Here is a 27,315-nt window from a genome sequence, read left to right on the forward strand (position 1 = left end):
ACCAGCGGACCCTCCGCAGGCATGCCACCAAAGGCAGCTTGCCTGCCGTCCTCCTGGCGACCGGCAGAGTGCCCTCCGCGGCATGCCGCCCCAAGCACGCACTTAGTATGCTGGGCCTGGAGCCGCCCCGCTTGAAACCATCAAACTGACTAGTATCAGAGGGGTAGCTGTGTTAGCCTGTATCCACAAAAACAATGAGGAGTCCAGTGGCATCTTAAAGACTAACAGATTTATTTGGGCATAAGCTTTCGTGGGTAAAAAACCCACTTCTTCAGATACATGAAGTGAAAATTACAGATGCAGGCATAAATATATTGACACATGAAGAGAAGGGAGTTACCTTACAAATGGAGAACCGGTGTTGACAGGACCAATTCAGTCAGGGTGGATGTTATCCACTCCCAATAACTGATGAGGAGGTGTCAATACCAAGAGAGGGAAAATTGCTTTTGTATTGAGCCAGCTACTCCCAGTCCCTATTCAAGCCCAAATTAATGGTGTTAAATATGCAAATGAATTGTAGCTCTGCAGTTTCTCTTTGAAGTCTGTTTTTGAAGGTTTTTTCTTGAAGGATGGCTAGTTTTAAATCTGTTATATAATATTCAGGGAGATTGAAGTGTTCTCCTACTCGCTTTTGTATGTTACCATTCCTGTCTGATTTGTGTCCATTTATTCTTTTACGTAGAAACTGTCCGGTTTGGCTAATGTACATGGCAGAGGGGCACTGCTGGCACATGATGGCATATATCACATTAGTAGATGTGCAGGTGAATGAGCCCCTGATGGTGTGGCTCATGTGGTTAAGTCCTCTGATGGTGTCGCTAGAGTAGATATGGGGACAGAGTAGGCAATGAGGTTTGTTACAGGGATTGGATCCTGGCTTAGTGTTTTTGTGGTGTGATGTATAGTTGCTGGTGAGTATTTGATTCAGGTTGGGGGGTTGTCTGTAGGCGAGGACTGGCCTGTCTCCCAAGGTCTGTGAGAGTGAGGAATCATTTTCCAGGATAGGTTGTAGATCGTTGATGATGTGCTGGAAAGGTTTTAGCTGGGGGCTGTATAAGATGGCCAGTGGTGTTCTGTTATTTTCCTTGTTGGGCCTGTCCTGTAGTAGGTGACTTCTGGGTACCCATCTTGCTCTGTCAATCTGTTTCCTCACTTCCCCAGGTGGGTATTGTATTTTCAAGAATGCTTGATAGAGATTTTGTAGGTGTTTATCTCTGTCTGAGGGATTGAAGCTAATGCGATTGTATCTTAGGGCTTGGCTGTAGACAATGGATTATGTGATGTGTCCTGGATGGAAGCTGGAGGCATGTAGGTAAGTGTAGTGGTCAGTAGGTTTCTGGTGGTGGTGATGTGATAGGGTGACCAGACAGCAAATGTGAAAAATCAGGACGGAGGTGGGGTGGTAATAGGAGCCTATGTAAGAAAAAGACCCAAAAATCGGGATTGTCCTTACAAAATCGGGACATCTGGTCACCCTATTATGTGACCATCTCTTATTTGCACTGTAGTGTCCAGGAAATGGATCTGTATGTATGTCTAGGTTGCCACATACCCAACCATCTTTCACATGGGAATCCTGGTAGTTCTGAGCTTTCTATACACTTCCTGAAAACCTTAAAGTCTGGCTGGCATAATCTGTTCCCTTAACTCACAAACTGTATCTCTTCTCTTCTTTAGGGAGAGCTTCCTTTAAAAGATGCTCAGGCCTTTTGATCTCCAAGTTTCTTGCCTGGCAAAACAAACTTGCCCCCTCCTTCGAGAGGATCCTTGAAGATAACAACTTGCCCAATTGTCGTTCAAGTATATGTTGGAGGCTACTTATCAAGATGTGTTGTGTTGCTTTCCTGTTTGCTACATCATAGTAGCTCAGGAGGCTTTGAACTTCTGTCATCCCAGACTCTGACTGGCCCAGGGGGAAGGAGGAAGGGAGAGGCTATGTTAATTTGGTATTCATGTGAGTGTATGTATTGTGACAAAGACAGACCTGACAGTTCTGGAAGGCTGGTTGAATGCAGGTATATCAGTCTTAGAGTGGTTAGATCCCTTTTTCCTATGAACTGAAAGAGGTTACCGCTGGTTAATTATGGACCCCTGAGTGTAATTAAGGGTAGCCCATGACTTTTAACAACTTCTTCCAGTGAGAGAGAAAAGAGAGATGAGATGAGAAGCAAGCTGCAGAATAGTTGTGTGCCATGAGGGAAAAAGGGTTTTCCTAGGTAAAGAGCTGTTTTCCCCTACAACAATATTGCCAACCCCAAATGTTCAAAAATCATGAGTCAGGCTCACCAAAAATCATGAGATTGGTTTTAAAATAATGAGATTCTGTAAAAACAACAGATTTGGTGGTCTTTTATTTTACTCCTGCTTTTTGAGCCTTTAGGGTGCACTAGGGTCACACTCTGAAGCTTTCTCCACAGCCGTGAGGGCTAGAAACTTACTTTTTCTTTAAGAATGAAGGCTGAAATCATCACATATCCATTTGACTCCAGGAGCTGGGGCTTTAAGGAAAACAATAATTATCATGAGACTTGTGACAAAATAATGAGAGTTGGCAACACTGCTATAAGGGGAAATCTTGTGTTTCTTTCTGTGTGGGGAGGGGGCCTTGGTTCCCAGTGCAGCTGAACCCAGAGGGAGTTATGTTTGGTACCCAGCATAAAAAGAGGAAGTACTCCAGTGGGAGTTAGGAAATTTTTGTTTTGTTTAAAGAAGCTCTCAAGCAAAGCCTAAGGCCTACCCTATAAAATATTGTAAATAAACCAACGTGAACCATTGAACCTCTGGAATGGGACTGATTTGCCCCAGACCCCCTCAATACCTGAGGGAGGAAAGCTGAGCCCCGACATGACAAAAGAGGTGTATTGTCACAGTGTGTATATCTATATCTATCTATATCTATATCTATATATCTCGATATCTCAAAATGCTTTACTGATTGGGATTTCTTGCCTTTTAGCACAACAATTCTCTAGACAGAGAAGCCATCTTAGCTGTCTGCTAAAACTGAGAAGGAGGGGAGGGGAAGAAGAGGCAGTCTCATCATCTTAAATCTTGTAAACATTCAGTGGTTTGCACAAAGTCACACAGAAAGGCATTGTCAGAGCAAGGAATAGAACCAAGGAGTTCTGACTCCCCATCCCCTGCTCTAATCCCCAGATGACTCTGTCAACTTTGGATATAACAAGACTTGTTTGCTACTATCAAGGGCATCCTTAGCAGTAGGGCTCAGATACAACACACAGGAGTGCAGTAGACATACCTAAGAAGAGAGAAAAGTAGTGTATCCTGTGTTAGCAGAGAAGTGAGCCGATAAGATACACAAGACACTGTTGTGTTGACTGGTTTTGTAAGTGGAAAGCCTTGCACACCATACAGTATGTGACTAGTCTTCAGTTCCTAACACAGACCATGGAGTGAAAGTGTAGCCCACAGGATTATTTTGCTAGTTATTATATCCTACTAATTCAGCCAGCAGTATTAATTAATACGTTTCTTTTTCTAATATTAATCCATTTTATTCTTATATCAGTATTAATTTCTTGGAATTTAGGATGTGTCGAGACATGTATTTCCTAATAATAAGTTTTGCTGAAATGCAAGAAGCCTGTTGGCCTGTAGGATCCGGTAAGAGTTTCTATATAGCAAAAAGAAGAATTAGTTATAAATATGTCAGCATAAAAATTGGCAACTTTTGGCATAGATAAGAATGGTCCCTGAAGCTTTGGGGAACCAAAGGGAGGAACTATCCACATCACATCACAGGTTTATCCGGCTTCTACAACTGGTTGGTAACCTCAGGGTACACCACAACTCAAGGTCACCAAGAGAGACTAGGTTGGCAGTTTTGGAGTGAGATAATTCTTAATATATTTAGAAAGTACGTGTCATAATCCACCAACCTATAGGAGAAGGGTACCCATAAATTTCTTAGGGTACGGAAACAAGATTTGGGTATAGTAGGTTGGGCCTGAATTACATAGATCAGGATCCTATAAAATACCCTGTAAGAGTTGGCTAGTTAGTTAGTCTTTTAGGGGTTAGTCTTTTAGATTAGTTTTAGGGAATAGTTCTAGGGATAAGTTTCGCTCTTCTAAGTTCTATCTATATATTCTATCTATCTATCCACTCTATCTTCTATCATTCTATCAGCTCAGCTTGTGCAGTATAGTATAACTACTCAACATTTTTAACCAACGGGGCAGCCAGCACCATCGTGTAATCAGGCATGCCCGGAGTGAGGCTGCATCCTCACCTCTTATTACCGGGCTCCCAAGGAAGGGTGTGAGTATGTTAGGTTAAGGTACTTATAATAGAAATGTTACCAGCAGGAGTTTTGGAATTCTTTTACTGTTCTGCAGTTATAAGTTTCATTGCATTCCTTGTTTTTATGTTAATGGCAATAAAGATTTAATCAATTTGGTATTGTCCTTAGTGTATGTGTTCTTGCCAAGAATCCTCTCCCAATATAGCTCTCTCTGGGTTCTTGAACTCTGTAGTCTGAATTGGATAAGAACCTATAAATCTTCTGCGTTCAGTGGCGTTCAGTGGCGTTCAGTGGCGAGCCATAAAATGTCACCCATCAAATTCAGGTCACCAAAAGTATCATGTTAGAGCCAACTTTTCAAAAGTGGCTTTTTTTGGCATGCCTGAGAGACAACACTGAGAGCTGAGCCTCTCTACTTCAACAGCAACATAGGAAATTCTCACTGATTGACATGTCAAGGTCAGTTTTTTAAAGATGCTCTCAGGTTTAAACATACTCTCTGGGGCCTCAGAACTCCGACAGGAGCCTGATCTTGCTAAACACTGCACATATTGAGGGCCAGACAAGGAAATAACATTTTGAAACCAAACCAAATGTCTTGGACTCCTACATGTGGTATTCAAATGGGACCTACTAGACAACAACGTGTGAGAGCAGTGTGACAATTAGCACAGGTAATAATTTAATACATCCTGCAATGGGAATAGCCTAGAATTAAACATGTGTGAATACATGTGGAAATAGTACATAATCACAAATAACCAAATGAGTCACAACTATGGGCTCAGTTGGATAAGGTGCTGAGCGCTTTGGCTTTGATATAGCAAAGCACATGCTCAAGTCCCACAAAAGTAAGCACGTAAGTAGTCCCACAAAATGTTATATTTGTTATTTGATTTTTATTCTACCCTTGGGTTTACAAAGTCCTGTAAAACTGGTGCTGTTGCCCATAGAAAGTAGAAGAGTCATACCCCACTCTTAAAAGACTGGATTGTTGTTGAGGAGGTTGATATTACTTCCTATGAATGTTTGGGCTTGATTTGATTTTTACCTACATTATTTTGTACACGAGTGTAACGTCATTGACTCCTCATTTGCACCTGTGAAAGTGAAACGGGAGCCTTGTCCCATATTTATAAGACTAATGGATAAACTGAAGAATGTGATATGGGAAGAACTGATCTGTCAACTAAAGGAAACTGCAGATGGGCAAGAGAAAGACACATGAGTTTGCTAGGGAGGTCCTGAGTAAAATCCTGGTCTCACTAAAGACAATGTCAAAACCCCCATTGATTTCAGTAGGTCCAAGACTTCAGCCATTGTGTAGGGACTGGGGGAGGAGGAGATTGGAGGAAACAAAGTGATGTACCAACCTTGGACTTGGACAGTGGTTAGAGCTCGTCCTGCAAATGACTCCATGTGGGGAGACCTCTGTGCTCACATAGAATCTCAGTGCAGTCAAAGGAATAGGCAGTCTGCCAGCATGCAACAAGTCGCAGACTCAGGGCCATAAAGTTTGTTACTGGTCCATAGTTTCTTATTCTTATGTAGAGATACAAACTATAAAGACTTTTTAAAAAAAACACATGCCATGATATTTTCATAAGAATAAAGGTTTGTTCTTGTTTCACTGGCTAAAATATCCCATGCCTTGACTATTGTGTCATGGCTGCTATGCACCACTCAAGTGCTGATAGCATGATAGTAGTGCTGCAGGGGAATGACAGTATATACATGTCATGTTATGTAGATGTTTTTAAAAGTTTCAGGGAAGCATGGAGAGGCTGAAATGTACATAGTGGAAAGGCCACTGTAAGGAGAAAGCTCTAGCAGCCACAAGAGAAGGCTAATAATGCCAGAGAGACCATAGGAACCGGTGGCATCCAATATGTAACACTATCAGTAAATAATTTCAAATATTCAAAACCTTACTAAATGAAACCATTTTAAGGATCGAACTCTAGGACAGATAGCAAATAGAATTAGACTTTTTTTGGATCGAGTATTAAATGGGGGGTGGAGAGAGGTTGTGATAACCAAGCACTGGCCACCAATTAAATATATGGATTGGCTTTCAGGGTTTTTTTTAAATTAGCATTTAAAGTGAACCAATTCAACTAAATGCCAGTGAAGCTCCTAATGCAATTAGGACTCTCATCAAGAAAGCAGTGCCAATGAAAGCAATGTAAAGGGAAAGATATCTGACCTGGTGGCCTCTATCAAAACCTCAGAGCATTTTAATGTTTAATGAGGATGTCTTTGTGGTAAGACACAAACTTTCCTCCCAAACACTTTTTACACTTTGACTACTTTAAAAACAAAGTTAAACCTTCAAACCTCCTGTCTTCTTTACGAGCCTGATCTGAAGGCCACTGAAGACAATGGGAGTCTTTCTGTCAATTTCAATTGGTTTTAGATCAAGCCATTTAATACTGGCATATTTGAAAACAAAACAGAAAAAAATAAAGTCTTGCTGTGGGACACAAATACTCCAGCAGCAGCCCTATGTTCACAAAAAGGAAGTGTAATCTTACCAATATGTCTATATTCTGCACCAAATTGTTCCCTCGGATTGTCATGTTTATTTTGGTAAAGAGGCGTTTTGCAAAATGTCTAATCAAATTTGCAACACCTTTGGGATTATTAAGAAGAAACAGAAATATTGCCCAGACCTGGAAAGGAAGCTCAGTTTACCAAGTAGTAGAGGTTAGATGGACACCTAAGGGTACGTCTATACTTACGTCCGGGTCGGCGGCTAGCGTTCGACTTCTCGGAGTTCAATATATCGCGTCTAATCTAGACGCGATATATCAAACTCCGAACGCGCTCCCGTCGACTCCGGAACTCCACCACCGCGAACGGCGGTGGCGTTGTCGACGGGGGAGCTGCAGACTTCGATCCCGCGGCATCTGGATGGGTGAGTACTTCGAACTAAGGTAGTTCGAGTTCAGCTACGCTATTCGCGTAGCTGAACTTGCGTACCTTAGTTCGACCCCCCCTCCCTTAGTGTAGACCAGGCCAAAGAAATACTTTAGCTTTCTCTTTCCTGACTGAGTTGTTTACAGTCAGAGACCTCATACTCATATCTCTGTGAAATGCAAGTGACATCTAGTGGCTTGTTGAGTTAGGTTAAAACACAGCAGGACTTCACTCTGTAGGGTACTATATTCCCTTCTCTTAGGGTGTTGAACACCCATTGACTCCAACAAGAGCAGTTCTGAAAATCAGTGCTAGAAAATGATCTCTGTTTTATATGAACTGAATAGTGACTTAACACTGGATTACTATTATGCATTCCTATTAGTTCAGATCTTCCATTTATGTCTATTTTTGTAAGTTAACTTGACTATCATATAACTCACATGTAAACCCCTGAAATTCAGTGTACAAGGTGAACTTTTGACATTTCTTTTTGAAATGCTTCAAAATGGCCAACTTATTTAAATTTAGCAATTTTATGTAGGATATTTTCTTTCCCAACACACATTTCAAAAAGATCTTTACCCCCTGAATTTTAGGGAAAAATTCCCTTAGTGGTGTGTAGTGAGATATGAATGCAACTCAGCTGTTATGCAGGCTTACTAGAGGATTGATCAATGGTGTGTGAATGAAGGATTTAAATGTGAAAAAGTCTTAAGAAGTGCCCTCTATGGACTACTGCATAATTAACTTGCAATTTCAAAATTGGTATCTATAGCAAAATGTGTTAGAAAGCCCAGCCTACTGAGGATATGATACATTTACCAAAAATTCACATTATGTAGGAACACACATTATACACAGAGAGAGAGAGAGAGAGAGAGAGAGAGAATAAATAGGGTCTCAATTAAAAAAAGAAACCAAATTATATATTTCAATGTAAAAGTGTGGGATGCTTTGTTAGTGTGGGGCTACAATGGGAAAAAGGTTAATAATAAACTACTGTAAATGAAAAAGAAGTCAACATGACACTATGGGTAGAAAGTCTACTTTAAGAGAGATCTGAAAAGAAAAGGGTATACAAACTGATAAGGGCTACATATTATGACCAATAATACCTAGTACCAATTTAAATGTATTTCTGCAAGCTAAGTTAATAGGTAATGAAATCTCGTGTTTCAGGGAATAAGCTCAGGACTGGGTAAAATTTCCCTCAGGTTCAGCATTAGACAGGTGGGTCAGGCTTTTTTACTTTCCTCTGAAGCATCAGCTAGTGGCCAGTGCTGGAGGCAGGCTACTGGTGGACTTTGATCTGAGGTCAGATCATTCCCCTGTGTGGCAAAACATGCATAGTGGAGAATGTTTTCACTAGCTTATTCTCCAGGGAAGGAGTTTCCATCAACAGTGAAAGGAAGGTTCAGCCCCCCAGGAGCTGAGATGTGCCGGAACTGAGGTTTGTCTGCATAGAGTCTCCATGTCTCACATACCTGTGGTTCTCCCCTACTCTTCTCTCAGCATGTCTCCTGTGCAGCTGCCCCTGCTTGCAGCTGCCCCATGCACTCCTTGGGCTGTAAAGTGGAGTTCCACAGCAGAGAGGAGTTCAGTGGCAATATAGGTACAATTTGAGGCTGCATTAATTTTGGAGAGGATTCTCCACTGTCTTCTAGGGCAGTGATTCTCAACCAGGGGTACACGTGCTCCAGGGGTTACATCAATTCATCTAGATATTTGCCTAGTTTTACAACAGGCTACATAAAAAGCACTAGCGAAGTCAGTGCAAACTAAAATTTCATACAGACAATGACTTGTTTAGACTTGTTTATACTGCTTTATATACTATACACTGAAATATAGTACAATATTTATATTCCAATTGATTTATAATTATATGGCTAAAATAAGACAGTAAGCAATTTCTCAGTAATAGTGTGCTGTGACACTTTTGTATTTTTATGTCTGATTTTGTAAGCACGTAGTTTTAAAGTGAGGTGAAACTTGGGGTATGCAAGACAAATCAGACTCTTGAAAGGGGTACAGTCGTTTGGAAAGGTTGAGCGCCACTGATCTAGGGGTGAGCAGAGGGGAAAAGACTCAGTGAACCTGATTATAGAACTGGCGGAGCAGGGGAAAAGAAATGACTCAAATTATTTATTTGTAGATTGATGGGAAACATTTGTGGAATAAATTGGGAGTATTGTTTGAAAAGCTCTGCTCTGAGGGCACTCCAGGTGAACTAAGTGAAACTAGCCTGGAAATAAACTTTAATAGTTGGTCTGATTGGACGGATGTGGATAAAATGAGCAGCTGGTCCTGGTGGATTTTATTTGTAATTTCATGGCTAGTGCATTAGCCAGCAAATGTCAGAGGAAGATGCATATTATTTCATCTGTGTGTTTTGCCTTAAGGCCCCATCTACTGCAGTGATCACTAATGAATATGCAATACATTTTTTAAGGTTCAACAGTTTTTTATAGTAACAGAAGAAATGCTACTAAATCTAACACTGAGCCACCAGTCTGACATCAAGAATGACTGACATGAAGCCAACTTTCATCCTGGCAGTGGAAAAACTGCCCTCTGGTGTGTATAGCTGATTGCCGACTGTGTCAGAAGCTACATAAAGGGCAGTTTTTTTAACATAGCATGGAGGGTGTATCTTCTGGGGCCAATACTGCAGTCCTTGTGCACACAAAGCTCCCACTTCTTTTGACATGAGTGCAAGGACCATAGCATTAGGGCTTCTGTAAGTTTGCTTTATTTGAAAAACAACTTCAGTCCGGAATAGAACCATCCAGTCATGTATGTTGTCACTGATTATGATAAGACATGGTCATTTTAATGTATTTCTGAAACTTTATTCGGGCAGAATGAGTAAAACAAAGGGGTGTGTGTGAGTGCGTGTGTGTGTGAGAATGTGCATGCTGTGTAGATGCGCTGACAATATACAGAGTTAAGTGTTCATTATAGGTCTTGGCTAACATTTTCAAAAGCACCGAGTGATTTAGGAGTTTAAGTCACATTTCAGAAGCGACTTAGACACTTAGGCTCCTTACTGAGTTTTACAGAGACGACTCCTGTGTGCTCAAGTCACTTTCAAAAATGGGACTAGGCTCCTAAGTCACTTACAGGCTTTAAAAAGCAAAAGCCTTTGCTTTGTTTTCTTACAACTCAGTGCTTCATGACAGTCGTTACAAATGCAAAGAAAGAAAGACCCTCAGAAATCTCTGCTGTAAAAACAATCCCAGCTGTCAATATGCTAGGTAAAAGTGGGTTCTTTGGAATGAAGCCCCCAATGAATCCTATGCAGCATTTTGTTTCTGACTGTTTCACTTCTGGCCTTCAGTGTGGTGTACTCCCCGAAATGACGTTTTACTTGTATTTACTAAGCACCACACCACAGCTCGGCCATGCACTTAACAGGGACATTTTAAAAAATGTTTCTGCCACAAGAAATTCATCATCTATATAGGACTGTGAGCCCAGTTTCTTGACCTTTTCTCCCACATTTAGCAGCAGAAAATGATGAATTATTTCGCTTCTAATGGAAAAATCTGCTAATTTCCTTCCATTAGCAAGTGGGAAAGACAAATGGTGTCTCTACTTGAATATGTACATAGCTAGAACATAGAGGAAGGATTGTCAAGTGGTTAGAGCACTAGCTTGGAATTCAGGAGATCCAGGATTAATTACCTGCTCCACCACAGATACCCAGGGAGACTCTGGGTAAGTTGTTTAGTCCCTCTGTTCCTCATCTGTAAAATGGGAATAATGGGAAAGTATTATCTCACCTGCCTGATGTGAGAATAAATAGATTGATGATTTTGAAATGCTCAGATGCTACCATAATGGAGGCTCTATAAGCACCTAAGACAGATGTATTTGATTGGGGATTTCCTTCTCAGGTCTCTCATTTAGCAGAGATCTGACTTTCACTCCACTAGGCCAACCTTGACGACAGTTAGGCTGCTGAGACAACAGCTTATCATTACAACAATCGTTTCTTATCATTTCCCTGGACTCCCTTCGTCCGTATCTAGCTGCTGACTCTTGTCTTATACTTAAATTGTAAGATCTTTGGGGCGGGGACCGTCTTTTTGTTCTGTGTTTGTACAGCACCTCACACAATGTGATCCTAGTTTGTGACTAGCGCTCCTAGGTGCTATGATAATACAAATAATAAATAATAGTAATAATTATAAGTGATCCGTCACCATTGTGTCTGAGCTTTGTAAGCAACTAGAGACTTTTTAAAGCATGTATATTGGTCCAAAGCGTCACAGAACTAACTTCAATCTTTTACATTGACAAATAAAGTCTTGATCCTGCCATGAAATCTATGAATACAGAGCCCTGTTCCCCGCAGATGCCTACTGAAGTCAGTGAGGTATTGTGTGGGTGCAACAGTCTGCCTATGCACAACTCATTGCAGGATCCCAGGAATTATCTTTTCTCTTGCTAAAGGCTTGTATGAAATTCTCTTGTTACTTTGAACAAATTCTCTTGTTCTCTTGTTACTCATTATGAAATTCTCTTGTTACTTTGAAGAAGTTTGATGCACCCTCTCTAGCTGGCTGTCTCTACTGGATTGTATTAGAATGAATAAGCCTGGAACTTTTCAGAGTTGGAGGGTCAGATTCTTAGCTGGTGTAAACAGTTATACTAGCTGAGGATCTGGCCCAGAGTATCTGAGAAACAGTTTGTCTAATTGTTACTTTTGTTTGCTTTTCTTTTCCTTTGTCTTTGCCACAGAACTAATGGCTAGAGCTGTGGTAAATGGTTTGAATGAGAGAGGGTTATGCTAGTTATATTGTGTATCTTCAGTCTCCTTTTTTATGGTCTTTATACCAACAAGCTACTTTCAGAGTCATCGTAAAGCTACTGTATAGTATAAAGCAATGTGAGCTAATGTCACAACAGTAACTGTATTCTTCCAGCAAGTTTACCTATTGAAGGACATTTTCTTTGTCCCCTGTCACTGTACTGTAGAATTGTTAGTCCTGTTATAGGTCCTGATCCAAGGCCCATCATTTCCATTAGCTTCAAAGGGCTTTCAGTTAGGCCTACAGGGGCTGCTGTATCCCACCTCAGAGGTGACTGCTTTCTAATGGAGAGGTGAAGTGATCCCTATAAATGTAGAGCTGGTCATTCTATAAAGCACTTTGAGGCTTGTGAAAAGCTCTGCATCGAATCATAGACATGTAGGACTGGAAGGGACCTTGACACATCCTCTAGTCCAGTCCCCTTCAGGCAGGACTGAGTATTATCTAAACCATCCCTGACAGGTGTTTGTCTAACCTGCTCTTAAAAATCTCCAATGATGGAGATTTCACAACCTCCCTAGGCAATTTATTCCAGTGCTTAACCACTCTGACCGTTAGGAAGTTTTCCCTAATGATTAATGTATAGTGCAATAAATAATTAAAGTTCAAAATCTTGGGCTGAAGATTGTAAAAGGTTGAACAGGAAATAGAAGAGAAAGTCAGTGGGATTGGATTTGGAAAGCTTGTCCAAATTAAGAAATTTCAGGTCACTCTGGAATCCAGAAGGTGAAGAGAAAGCAGGAACTAGGATATTTTCAACTTGGATTTTGTGGGCAATGGGGATTATTATAATACTTACGTCATCCATCATTGAAACTTAATCACCTCTGAGGTGGCACTTAATAACACACAGCAACACCCTACAGAAATTTAGATGAGATTTAGTATACTGTTTTAATCTGAAACCCCAGAGAGAATTTAGGTAGGTAGAATATAATTAATGGAACTGGAACTGTGCAAAAAATGTGCTGTGGGTTCTTTAATGACTATGAATGGTCAGGATCTTGGTTTTTCATCTGCAAGTTGGTTTTCAATTATGTTAATAACTTTCTGCATTGTGCTGTATATATTTGGAAAGGGCAATTTTTGGACTGAAGATTGAAATTTCAGAGACTGAGCTTTTTCTCATGTAAAAAAGCCAATTTTAAATTGTAGAGTGAATCATCCTTTAATAGTTCAAGACTGGAGTCCTCAAACTTGGTGCATAAAGCTGAGGCTCAATTTGTTCAGAAGGGATCTATAGTTGGTTATCTTATCCATTCTCCCTGCATCAGTATAAAATGCTGATTTCATTATACCTAAATCATACCTAGTATATTGTGGCACATGGGGGGTCCATTCGGTTTTCATGGTTGAGGAATATTAGTTGATCTGATTTATTATTGACATTGGGCTTATTCTATAGCAGAAGGTATGATAAAAGGAGAATGAAAAAATATGGGCAATGAATTACATGCATCAGTTTATCCTGTCAAGCTAATGGTTTGTTGTTCAGATCAGACATATGTGTTTCATTGCCCCACAGATACAATGCTGATTCCTCAAGACTGATGAAGGGGAAGTGAAAAGGTGGCGTGCAAAATGTCCAGTTTGCCATGATACAATCATTTGAGGCAAAAACTGTATATATGCAAAATTATGTGCAAAACTCAAAAGCAAAATTTACTTTCATTTAATGATCTGTTTTCCTATTTCTAAAATACCTATGTTTTGTTACTGTGAATGGCCCACTCAGCAGAAAAGCAAGGGAAAACCAAGTACATTAGGCCTGATTATGAAAAATGAATAAATATTCATGTAAATATAGATTCACATAACATATTTCTGGGAAGTGAAAGTGGAACTCCAGTGCAATCTGTGTGACAGCCAAGAATGGATTAGTTTTGAAATGTCTGCAGTGTTGTGAAGTGTCACACTTCCACATTTTGATTAGACTGAGTTTATTCTGGAATGGCCCCGTGTCATGGAGTCCCCGGGCGATGCTCTGGAACTGCTCCCCACAAAGCCAGTCAGGACTTTGGGGGGCCTCCTCTCCCTTGGAACAGACTGTTTTCAGGGCAAGAAGCTCACATGGCTTCACCTTCCTGGGTCTGACCTTGGAGCATTCAGCATCCTCTGCCCCTCTGTGCGCTTCCCACAGCGAGTCCACCCAGGCAGGGTCCTGGAGAAGCCAAAGGGTCCTGCACACAACCCCAACTTCACAGTCAGACGTGACTCTCAGCCAGCCAGTAAGACTGAGGTTTATTAGATGATAGGAACATGGTCTAAAACAGAACTTGTAGGTACAGCAAACGGGACCCCTCAGCTGGGTCCATTCTGGGGCTCAGCAAGCCAGACAACCCTGTCTGCACTCACTCCTCGTCTCCAGCCAGCCCCAAACTGAAACCCCCTCCAGTCCCTCCTTTCTGGCCTTTGTCTCTTTCCTGGGCCAGGAGGTCACCTGATCTCTTTGTTCACCTTTAGCTATTCCCTTGCAGGGGGGAAAGGGCCCCAGCCATTTGTTGCCAGGATACAAAGTGTCAGCCATTTATGCAGGCTGGAGACTTAAGAAATGCATAGGGGAAACTGAGGCACCCACACAGTATTCAGAGGAAACATTAAGAACAGTCCCACTTTGTCACACCCCGATTCTCAGTTACTGCATGCGTACCCAGGAAGAAGTGATGGAGACTCTCTGCAGTCCACTAGTGATTTCACTATCATCAGTTGGACATTAAAGATGCTTGGATATTGCGGGAATATGAAACCCCTATGATTGATAGATGTTTATGTTAGAGTATATTGGAAACAGGATTTGGATTTTTATTATTGCCCATTTATAGGGGAGCCCTGTGCCATCATATGAGGGCCACCAATAGGGTACCCCCCTTCTGCAGATGTAAGTGAGTTCACACGAGGTGTGTTTGGGCATGTGTTAAACCTGGCTGTGACGTGAGGGTATTGGAAGATGGAGGAGGAAAAAGGGAGGCTGGTTTATAGACTCTAATCTTTTAACAGCTTAACATTTTACATCTAGAAGACTACAGGCAATTAAAGTTTTAAATGTGAATAAAAACTCTGTCATCCGAGTGTCCAGTGTAGCATTTAAGCACATACTTAACTGGTTAGTTGGATAAAGACAAGAGCCCGTGACATGGTGGGGAGAGAGAGAGGGAGAGAGTGTAAACTTACCTTGTTGTTGTGTCACAGTGCAAGACTTGTCCTCCTGCAAAGCTCAAAATGCAGTGGACGTTGGCACATCACAGAGACATGTGGCCATACCCCTTTCCTCTCACCCATTCCCTCCTCTCCCGGCTGCAGTGGCAATAGGAAGGGGCATAAGAAATCCAATATGGTCTCTCTGTCACCAGAGGATCACCCTTTCATTGTGGGGATCCTCCCATGGGGTTGTTACATCAGATCCTACTTGCAGCGTGACACGAACACGGCTTCACTCTACCAAATAATCTGGCTCCTTGGTTCTAACAAGAAACAGCTCTCTTGAACGTATTGTAACTTTGGAAATATCATACTCTCTGTATGAGTCTACTCTGTATGATTCATTTCCCAAGTTAGATGAATTACAAGCCTTCCAGGTGGGATTTAGTAAGGATTTCAGCGGTAAGTGTATGTACATTTTTATATATTCAGTTGGTATATGTCTCTGCAGCTATTTCTCCTTTTGTTTTATTGATGAAACCCTGTTCTTTGATGTCTGGCAGAATTTCCATTAGAACCAAGAGTTTGGTTTTGTCCAGTTATCTTTTGACCATAAATAATGCATGATGTGCCCCGATTACTAAACACATGACAAGGGAAATCTTCTCTGCTAGCATTATGGGCTTGTTGTTGTTTATTACAGCAAGGAACACAAGAAATTCTTCTCTTCAAAAGCTCCATAACTATTCTCCATAAGTATTCATATCGTCAAGGGCTCCCTTCTTTCTACTGTGAGATTAATCTTTGGTTTATGGAGAAGATGCTTAACCTGTACAATGTTATGGTATTAGAATTAATGAAAAAACCTTTGGAACAGCTATTCCCCTCCCCATGTGGAGTTTGTGCAGGAAATATTTTTGTCTCTCTTTGCTGATTAGCGACGTTAGCTTATATTTAGTCTGTGGGGATAAAATGTTTTAAATTTGCTGTTGCATGGATTTAGAGATGTGGAAGTAAATTAGTGTCCCTGTGGCTTAGATAACAGCTTTGTAATCTACCCTGTGTAAGGGGTGGCACATTGCTGCACTGTCCCAGAAGCAGACCAGCTACTGAATTGTACATCAGTGTGATGAGGCGGGGGGGGGCGCCCCATTCTCCTTGGTTCAAGGGGGTGTTCCTGGTCCATGACCAGGTTTGCTGCACTGTTCTAGGTTGCACAGTTATAAGGCCTAGTGGCCAGAGTCAATAGAGTTGCCTTGTCCACAGGGTGGTAAGGCCTAGTAGCCAGAGTCAGGACACCGGGCCACCACCTATGGATGGGCCCACTCTGCTCCACTGGGTCCCAGTAGCAAGGGTCTCCGCCACTGTGTCAACAGGGAATATGACAAAACACACTGACAATACTCAGGACAATGGGTAGTTCCCCCCAGGCTACTTCCTACTGTGTCCCTTGTAGTTGTAGTCCGGGTGTCTCTGGAGTTGTTGGTGTGGGTGGTTCCCAGTGACCCTGAGCTCTTATAGATGTCTGTGGGTGTCTGGGTCTCCACCTAGGTCTTGGCGTTCCTGGCTCCTGCTATCGGAACCTCAGGTGCTTCGTGGGCTGGAGACTGCAGCGAGTATCCTTCCCCTTTGGCTGTCCACCCAGACTCAGCTGAGCTGCTCCCTTTTATACTACTGTTGCACTTGGAGCATTCCCAGTAGGGATTCGGAGGTGTGACTTCCTCAGCCCACAATACAGAGTTAACCCCTCCCAGTCTAGTGTGGGTGCATCTGTCACAGTCAGTCACAATTCTTCCCTTGCTAGCCCTTGCTTTGAGGTGGTGAAAGGCAGGAATAAGTTATTTTATCTCTTCACAAAACAGCTCATTCCCTTTTAATCCACTCAGTTATGCTGGCGAGTAAATAGGGGTTATCCTCCATGCCCACATGTTCACAGAAAGGAGTATCAGATAAGTATCCTCCTCTCCCATCTTCCATGGCCAGATTCACAATCCCAAACAAGGCCAAGAAGAAGAATGGGGTGCTGCTCAGCTGAGTATTCTATTCTATTTGATCCCGGTCTTCATCCCAGAGCGTCATTCAATTTTTCAGATATGCTGGGCTCAGGCCATTGAGTACCTTGAAGAAAAGGACTGAGCCCTTGAACTTGAAATTCTATGGGAGATCAGTGTAGACTCACACTATAAATGACAAGACATCACAGATGGATAAAACCAACAAGTGGGTGGGAGGGGGAAGATGAGGTAACAAAACTAACAAGATGTCTCAGCACAGCTTCTCTGTCTACAGTTTGTGGTCAGTCAATAGCCATAATCAGAACTCAGCACCTGTCTAGCAGTTATGCGATGGCAGTTTTCTGTATGCATTATGTCAAGTAAGTTTTTAGGTGGGACTAAAGGAGGCTAAGGAGGTGACTTATGGATTTGACTAGGAGTTTTTCCCATCCATAAGGAGGGGCATGAGAAAAATGTGAGGGTACACCTGACAAGCCTAGGCAAGCAAGAGATCAAGGCTAGTGGAGCGTTGTTGGTGGATTGATGGAGGGAGTCGGTAAGAGGATGAATATGCTTGCCAAAAATAAATTGCAGAGGGCTTTGAAGGTTAGGACAAGAAGATTGGTGTTTGGTGCCGCAGAATACAGGACAATGGAGTGACTCGAAGAGTAGGGGAGGTCACATAAACAGAGCAACAAGTCAGGAAGATGTCCTTAGCAGCAGCATTTTAAATTGATTTGATTGTAGCTGGGTTGCAGCTATAAAAGCCAAAGAGGAGGTTGGAGGAGTCAAGATGACGGCTGGTCAGGGCTTGGACTAGAGCTTTGGCAGGGTGGGAAGAGAGGACAGGTCAGATCTTGGAGATATACAGGAGGAATCAGCAGGATTTAACTATGGCTAGGATGTGTGGGTCAATGCAGAGGACTGAAGCGGAGAGTATAGGCTAAAATTGAATAAACCCGCTTTCTCCTTAACAACCTCTAGTCTATAAAACCCAGAATCACAGCAGGAAAGACTTAAAATGAGGGATGGGAAAGAAAAAAATGCCATAAAGAAGTAATGTTAATACTACAGATGAATCTGAGCTTTACCAGTTGGTTCTGGATCCAAAATTCTCCAAGTTTGGGTGGATTGAGTTCCAGAGCTTTGGTTCAGCTTGTTACAAGATGGGTGCCGCCTGTGATGTTAGCATTTGGACCCAAGCCTCCCCAAAGTTCAAAACTCTATATATTATGGATGAGTGTGAAGCACATAAAAAGTGTATACAATCTTCACACTCATCTCTAATACATACAGATAAATGGCCTGGTTTTGATCCAATTGCCGTATATGGGAAAACTCCCTCTAAGCTCAGTGGGAGGAGGTTAGGGCTCTATGTTACGAGGGAAAACAAAGTGCACTATATAGGGAACCTGACTGTGTTGCCCTACCCTGCATTTATGCCTGTTTCAAATTCTGATCTAGTAGCATTCCCCACCCACTTGGCCCAGGTGTAGATGATTATTCAACATGCAGGGTGGTGGAAAACCAAGTAAAGAGAGTTTAACCTTTTTGTTTCCATCAAGTTAACATTTACACTAGGGCTGTCAAGTGATTAAACAAAATTAATCGCAATTAATCACACGATTAAAAAAATTAAGTGCAATTAATCACACTGTTAAACAATAATAGAATACCATTTATTTAAATATTTTGGATGTTTTCTACATTTTCGAATATATTGATTTTAATTACAACACAGAATACAAAGTGTACATTGCTCACTTTATATTTGTTTTTGGTTACAAGTATTTGCACTGTAAAACAAACAAAAGAAAAGGTATTTTTCAATTCATTTAATACAAGTACTGTAGTGCAATCTCTTTATCATGAAAGTTGAACTTACAAATGTAGAATATGATCTAAGACGAGTTTCTATTGCTAATTTCTCTGATTCTTCTCATCCTTTAAAAACTTCTTGTACAAAAAACTGCATTCAAAAATAAAACAATGTACAATTTTAGAGCCTGTAAGTCCACTCAGTCCTACTTCTTGTCCAGGCAATCACTTAGACAAACACGTTTGTTTACATTTGCAGAAGATAATGCTGCCCGATACTTGTTTACAATGTCACCTGACAGTGAGAACAGGCATTTTCATGGCACTGTTATAACCAGCATCGCAAGATATTTACATGCCAGAGGCACTAAAGATTCATATGTCGCTTCATGCATCAACCACCATTCCAGAGGGCATGCGTCCATGTTGATTACAATCCAAAAGCAGTGCGGACCGGCGCATGTTCATTTTCATTATCTGAGTCAGATGCCACAAGGAGAAGGTAGATTTTCTTTTTTGGTGGTTCGGGTTCTGTAGTTTCCGCATGAAGGGGCATACGAATGGCACGTAAATACCTTGCAATGCTAGCTACAGAAGTGCCATGCAAATGCCTGTTCTCATAAAAAAAAAATCTACATTTGTAAGTTGCACTTTCAGGACAAAGAGATTGCACTCCAGTACTTGTATGAGGTGAATTGAAAAATACTATTTCTTTTGTTTATCATTTTACAGTGCAAATATTTATAATAAAAATATACACTTTGATTTCAATTACAACACAGAATACAGTATGTACAAAAATGTAGAAAAACATCCAAAATATTTAATACATTTCAATTGGTATTCTATTGTATAACAGTGTGACTAAAATCAATTAATCACGATTCATTTTTTTGAGTTAATCATGTGAGTTATCTGCGATGAATTGACAGACCTAATTTACACTATCTTGTTATGACAGGCTCAGCACAAGAACAAGAGACAGAATCGAACATACACAAAATGTAAAGGTTAGAAATCTGAACACATCCTTCTCAGGATTAGCCAGGCTTTCCCCATTCATTAAATTCTAAGTTTTGCTCTCCTTACTTTGATCAACAGAATGTGTCTGGGATCAACAGTATAAGACAATACATACATTTCCTTCCATTGAAACTCACCCTCACATTAGGAGGGAACAAGACTGCAATATCAAGGGCCAATTTTTCCTCTCTAAAAATGTCCTGTGCCCCAAGTTGAGCCAGGAAAAGTGCAAGAAAGAGTGAGTTCAATATATAGCATGTGCAGTGCTGGTTCAATCACTGATGGTTAAAGCGGTTGTAATGTTCTATGCCTGATATTGCTGAATTCTCTCAGGGAACTTTAACCTTGTTTCAAACCACAATGGCTGTCCGAGCTGATATCAAAGTACACCATTTGTCCTAATGACCTCATATTTGGTTTGATCAGTTCTTCTATCTAATACAGTATATGTCGCATTCCAGCAGAAGTTCAACAAGCTTTTACGAAATGTCTGATGTCAGTGTCAACATTTCTGCATTGTTCCCCATCCTCACAATATGAGCCATAAATTGCCCATGTCCATTTTACACCGATGATAATTTTAAGCGTGCAGCTCTGGTGGATGCTCCCACAAACAGGTCAAAATCACCTTGACAGGAGAACGTGATACTTTGTCAAAGGAGAGAGATAACTAATCCACCAACATAGATGATGACAAATTCCTGGCCTATGGTACATGCGTATATGCATGTGTCTTTACCAGGTGGCAAATCTTGCTTCGTTCTCTGTGGCCTTACAGAAAGCTTTGAGTGGAATGGCCACATTGTTGGGAGGAGAGGAGAGACAGCATGTTGGGAGCTGGGTGTCACGAGGCTGTGCTTCATGAGGGCGAGTGGCCACTCAAAGCTTTGGGGCAGTGTCAGGCAGGGAAGAAGTGTGGGTAGATTTGTGTCATTGTGGATATTCTGGCAAAAACCCACATGGAGAAGAGGGTGTTCAGGACTGCTGAGGAAAGGCCAACCTCTGTAGGGCTACAGCAGTAATCTCAGAGTGGCTTTGCTACTGTTTTACAGGCCAGGCAGGGAGGGATTCATTTTCCCCCAGTACCTGCAGTCATCCTATTTACTGGGGCTCTGAGCAGCATCCAGGATTTGACCCTGTGTGTGTGCGCGCATGTACCTATGGAGAGCAGGAATAAGGGTGATATGCTAATAATACATCATGAAAAATGGAAGAGCCAGAGATGTTTCACATGTAGGCCTCCAGGGAGGGGCAATGGATAATTCTGATGAGTAGTGGAAACCACACTAAAAAACTCAGATGTAATTTGCATTTTGATGGTATGGCAAAATATCTTGCCTATAGAAAAGAGTGGATACAGGAAATCAATCATTTATTAAACAAAGGCAAGGATAGAAAGGGAATCAGGACTGTTGTCTGATGCACAGAGATGTAAGCAGAGAGGAATACAAATCCTTGACTCATTCTGTTTCATTAAATGCAGATTCATGTATTACCTGCCTGAAAAAATATCTGTGATTGTGAAAGATCATTGGTGCCAAGGCACACACAATGTCAGCAACTGCTGCTGTTTCAGGGAGTTTAACAAGATCTAGTGCCTGGTTATAATTAACTAGCCATCAATAAATGATAAGTACTTCAGGAAATCTACATGAGGAAGAAGTTTTTCAAAGGCGAAAAGCAACTCATTAGAGGAAGCAAACATACTGGAATTCTTACAGGAAATACATACAATGCCGGAGAAAGACAGAACTAAAACAAAGGGGGATGAGATGGGAAAGTACGTCTGAATGAGGGACACAAAATGGTGAAGTGCTGAGAATAAAACCTCCAGTAGACAGTGGGGTTACATTGGTGTAACTGGGAGCAGAATTTGGTATGTTTGAGTGACATCAAGTTGTTAAAAATAACATTTGACAGAGAAGAAAATCAGTTTCCCACAATTAGACCCATCAGATCAGCTAGCATGAACCTCTCTTTTTGTGCAGAGCTCAAGACACTCTGCAGAAAGGAAGGGGTTTGTATTAGCAAATCTGATTCCAAGGTCAGGGTCTTACAGATATATTTCAATGTGGTAGAAAAATAGAAAAAAAAATCCTGTAAAAACGACAGATGGGCAAGACAATTTGGATAAAATAGGAACCCCCCTCACACCAGTTTCAACAGCCCAGACCCAGAAGATACTGTGATATTTGAAAAACTTCCATTCTTTTTTTGTTTTGTTTCCCTTTCCCCATCATTTTCACAAGCCCCTGTGGATCTTGGGTCCAGCTGTGACCAGAAATGCTGACCAATCACAAAAGAAAGGCTTTGAGGTATTTTGAATCCAACTGGAAGCAGGAGGTACCAGGGTCTTTTGTAATAATTCTGATCTAGCCCAGTTTTGATTCATCATCATCATCATCATCATCAAGGCAAATCCTGAAGGGTTGTAGCCTCCTTGCAGATTGAGTGCCACCCAGATTGAACTCTATGTCCTGAAGGTGGTCTGGCTGGATATTCAGTTTACGTCTGTCTATGGAGGTCTTATCTTGCCGCCAGAGCTTCTGGTAACCATGTGATCACCGGCTGCATAGCAGCATTCGCTGGTAAACACACTTCGTAATTTGTTGATCTTCCATCCTAATAATATGTCCATACCAAGAAAGCCACCGAAATCAAACCAGTGCTGATGGAGGGTTCCTGGGTTTGGTTTTGAATATCTTCACTTCTGATCTTGTCCTGACACTTACTATGGAGCAGCTGATGAAGATGATGACAATCAAACATTTTGATTCATGAAGTTTGTTGAACCAAACTTCTGAATCTTTTTAAGTTCTCCCACCACTACTCAGAATAGCATTTGGAGTATGTCTGGCTGGAAAACAAGAATTCCATTTTCCAAATAAATTTCAAAACCTCAAAAGTTTTATCATTCCACAATGGAATGAAAATGAGATGTCTAAAATTGTTTCATGAAAAACATGTGTAACCCACTCCAGAATAGCCGATAGCCCAGTGGTTAAGATATTCCCTGCTCTGATTCAGTTTTAGCCTGATTTCCTCCCCCTCCTCCCACCGTTGTATTTCTTTCTTTTGTTGCTAATAAACTGGGATTTGGCCTGTATCACTTGAGTCTTTGAGCTCTTAGGTTCTGAGCTCTGATTCAGATGACCCTGTGTTATACTGACCATTGTGCTGAAAATTACTTCAGTGGCAAGAAAAAAATATATATTCCTTAAAGAAGGTTGCCTTGTTTAAGATAGCTCACTAAGATCAAATGAAGCCAGACTCTGTGTAAAGCTGGACCAAATGTGAATGATGGGGATCAAATTAACAGCCCTCACAGTGTAGTGTTGTAATTACTTCATTGTAATTTACAAGATTTATTGTGATTTATTGAAACTTTAACCCCATAAAGAGAGCCATGCGGACTAATAATGATTGCTAATGGTGGTATTCTCCATATCATTCTCCCCCCAACACAGCATGCACGAGAAGGTGTTGCCCTCAAATTCACACCCGCTTTCCAGGATTTACCTTAATTCTTCACTGAAGTAATAAGCTCAAAGGAAGGACAGTGATTAAAAAACAAACAAACAAACAAAAAAAACAACCCCCCAAAACCACCACATCTTAATGAGTAACAGCTAAAATGACTTGCCTAGTCTGACTCCCTGGGTGAGTCAGCAGAATAGCTCTATACCTCTCCTCAGAGTCCAAAAGCCTGGCTTCCATTCCCAGTGACCCAAAATGGGGCTTTGGTCCTTATGCCCTTTGTTTCCATTGGTTGCTATTTTAATGACAATACTAGCACATCACAATAAGCCCACGCCTGCCTTTCATCCTCTTCTACTTGGAACACCATATCATTGTGCCTCACGAAATCCAAACCAAATCACATCAATTGGTAGTGAAGGTGGGCCTCTGGCAGGAAACATCAAGTAAGTTGTTGGCCTTTGCTAGTTTGCTATGGTTCTTTAAGAGTCTGAAAGGCAAAGACCTACTACAAGCTAAGTGAAATGAAGCTTGTAGAACTAGCTGTGCTCGAAAAGACAGCATATGAAATCTGCTATTCACAATGGGTTTATGCGGGGTGCTGGGGGTCTTAATAGGTTTTAATAATTCTGTTGGCATGTATTTGGGAAGGGAGGTTCTATGCAGGTAATTCTCAATAAATGTAGAGAGCATGTGAGTACATCTCCCTCATGTAAATGGAGGACCAGAGTTTATCAAGTTTATTTGGGCTGTTAAATCATATTTTTCAATTGTTTAAACTGTTCAGACAGAATTTGCACTGTAACATTTTAGCTTTTCATAGCTGTCAAGAAGTAATACAAATAATTACCGTATTCCCTGGTGATTTTTATCTGATTAAAGTGACACGTCTGCTTATGCAAGCTATTTGGATGGAGACATTCAATCAAGTCAGTAACATTTAATTTCCCCCTTCCAATCTTTTTTTTCTGCTGTGTTTCATATTTATTTTAATTGTGTGTGAGAGAGAGGGGTAGGTTCTTACAAAATGAAATATTTTTTCATAATATTGTATATATTTTAATGTAAGTATCGCATTGCAGTTTTTGCTACCCAAGCATCTGATTGGATTCTAAAACCCTCAGCCCCTAGCTCCTTCCTGCCTGCAGTGAGAACACTGAGGAAGTAAGGAGTGACTTAGTGTGAGTAAGGTGGACAATCTGCCCTTAGTGCTACTCGGAATTACAAAAGAAGTAGAAAATAAACTTTGTGGCTGTGAATTCTGTTAAGATCTGAATAGCTGCACAGACAAAGATATACAGTGTACAACAAGGAGTTTTATTAGTCCTAAAATCCCCCAGGATTATGCTAAATATTCTTGAGTGCCATCGACTGGCACTTTATCTGCTAGCTATTTATGCGCACATCTCTTGGAACAGGACGGATTCCAGTGCCTGCTTTTTGGATTAGGCATTGATTGTGAAAATAAAATGCTTGAGTTCCATTCCTGGGTTTAACACTTTATGAGCTATGCTTTGGGCTCCATAGCTCAGGGGTTAGTGCTGTGATCTTGTAAACCAGGGGTCAATTTCTCACTAATTTCTGCATGACGATCTGTTATGGCAACCAAAGGCAGAACATGTTGCAGACAGCTCCTGGTCCCATCCCCATCCCATAGGAAGGAACCCCAGTGCCACAGAAGCAGTACTCTTCTCCGCCTCCCCCTTTCACATGTACAGGGCACGAGCAGCTTGTAGAGAGGATGTTCGGGGCCTGCTTGATTTAATGTGACAGTATCCCTTTAAGCTGATGTAAAATACTGTCTTGTTTTCATCTTTTTCTGTCCAGCTATTAAAACCAACATAGCCCTAGCTCCTCTTGTGCTTTATTTCCTCTTTTTTATGGTTCCATTTGGAATGTGGCATTTAGCACAGTTTTGTGAGTGTACTAAAGATATTTTGTTTCTCTTCAAAGCTGCCTGTGGTCTGCATTTAGATCTCAGTTTAGACTGTGAATGTGCTGAGAGGGTTTAATATTGCGTTTCTTTCTTCTCTGCCACTGCCCTGTCCTGTGAATCCAGCAAGCAAAGAGGCTGATGTTTTATCCATCAAAACAATTCAAACATACTTCCTCACATTTTATTGTCACTATTATTCCCTGATTTACATGGCAACTCTCCACATATACTAGAACACTGCATAGCCAGATGCGTACAGCAATAAAACATGTACAGTAAAGCTCAAAATTGACATTTCTTTTCTTCAATTCTATAGGCTATTTCTTTGGGCTTGATTCTCAGTTATACTAAGGCTGCCTTAAACTGCTGTAGCACTGAAAAAGGGCCTTAACATGAGTTTCAGTATAATTTAGTACCACCCTTTACAGTGTCACCTGGTGCAAGGTGGTCTCATTGTAAATAAGAATCATGCCCTTTGCTTACAGAGACCGGGGGAGGGTAGATAATGCTTTGTTTACTACAGATTTTCCCTTTTGTACATTGGGATGCAAATATCCCTCACAGGCCTAAGTCAGGGGCTTTAAGGAAACATCAGAAAGGCCTGATCCACTGACACCACTGGCTTCAATATTGCATCATAATATCCAACTGCACTATTATATTCCCATTTATTTCAAACGGGCCACTACCAAACCTTTACCATTCCTTCTTTTTCTTTATCACAGGCATTTCCATTTTTGATGCAGACAATGTTACAGTCCAGAGTTGTTAGAGTTTATCACACAACCTGAAGTCTTTGAAGCCAAGCTACTTGTAATAACGTAAGAGTGACAGTGACAAAAGTGAGTTTGAGCCTTTTTAGCCTCTGTGATCAATGTAGTGCTTCAGCTGAATGTAGAGCTGTGCTATGCATAGAAGGCAACTGGAAAAACAAACAATTCAGCAGCAAGCTCTTGATTTTCAGAACCAAAGGAAAAACTAAAGGAGCCAATGGAGCCAATGAAGTGTGACGGATACTGCAACTACAAGCAATATGTTTGGGCACCATATTGTACTGAGTTTATACATCACTGTGGGCCAGGGAGGGTTATCACAGCTCCTCCAGGAACCAAGAACAGAGGGTTGATTAAGCTGAATCACTTTTTTTTCCAGAGACCGACAGACAAAGAGAGGGCTTTTGGCATCCAAAGGTTGTGTTTAAACTGATTTGGGGGCTTCTTTCTGATCCTGAAAATGGACAGGAGCTTCTGTCCAAGGGCTCCAACCCTTGTGGAAGGATTGGAAAGACTTTGACCTACTGGGGCCCCATAAGTCTGATAGATGATCTCTGATAAGCTATTAGCACGTGTATAGGAACTTTTATTGTTTTTAAATGTTTTCTCTGTAATGCTTTTATCTTAAATAAAGGTGCTTGCTTAGAAAGAGCTGTGTGGTAACTTGTGACTGCCAGCAATACAGTGTTCATAGCCCTGAGAGAGAAAGCAATGCACAGGTGCTGGCCTTTGGGCAGACTGGCTTGCTGGGGATATCACAGTGTAAGGCAAGACATTGTGTAACATTAAAAACCCCGGTCAAGAGGGAGAGAGACACAGCTTGCTGCTCAAGAGAAGAGATGGATGGGAGCCAGAAACATTAAGTGGGTGCCCTCGAGGGACCACCGAGGGGGAATACAAGTGCCGCTACACTGAAACTGTGACAGCCATAATTTAAAGATATCCACATGAGCTGTCTATCTTTAATTAAAAAAAAGACAGCATTCCATATATCAGCAAAATCAATAGTACTGGTATAGAACTGCATAAAATAGGGAAAAGCTGCTTAAAGTTTGCTAAACAACAAACTGTTCTGATCACAATCTTGGGTCTCTTGTGTGGTATGCATCCCAGAGTCTTAGACTATGTCTACACTAAAGCTGTAATTTTG

Source organism: Mauremys reevesii, linkage group 1 (assembly GCF_016161935.1).
Source record: "Mauremys reevesii isolate NIE-2019 linkage group 1, ASM1616193v1, whole genome shotgun sequence".
NCBI classification, from domain to species: domain Eukaryota; kingdom Metazoa; phylum Chordata; order Testudines; family Geoemydidae; genus Mauremys; species Mauremys reevesii.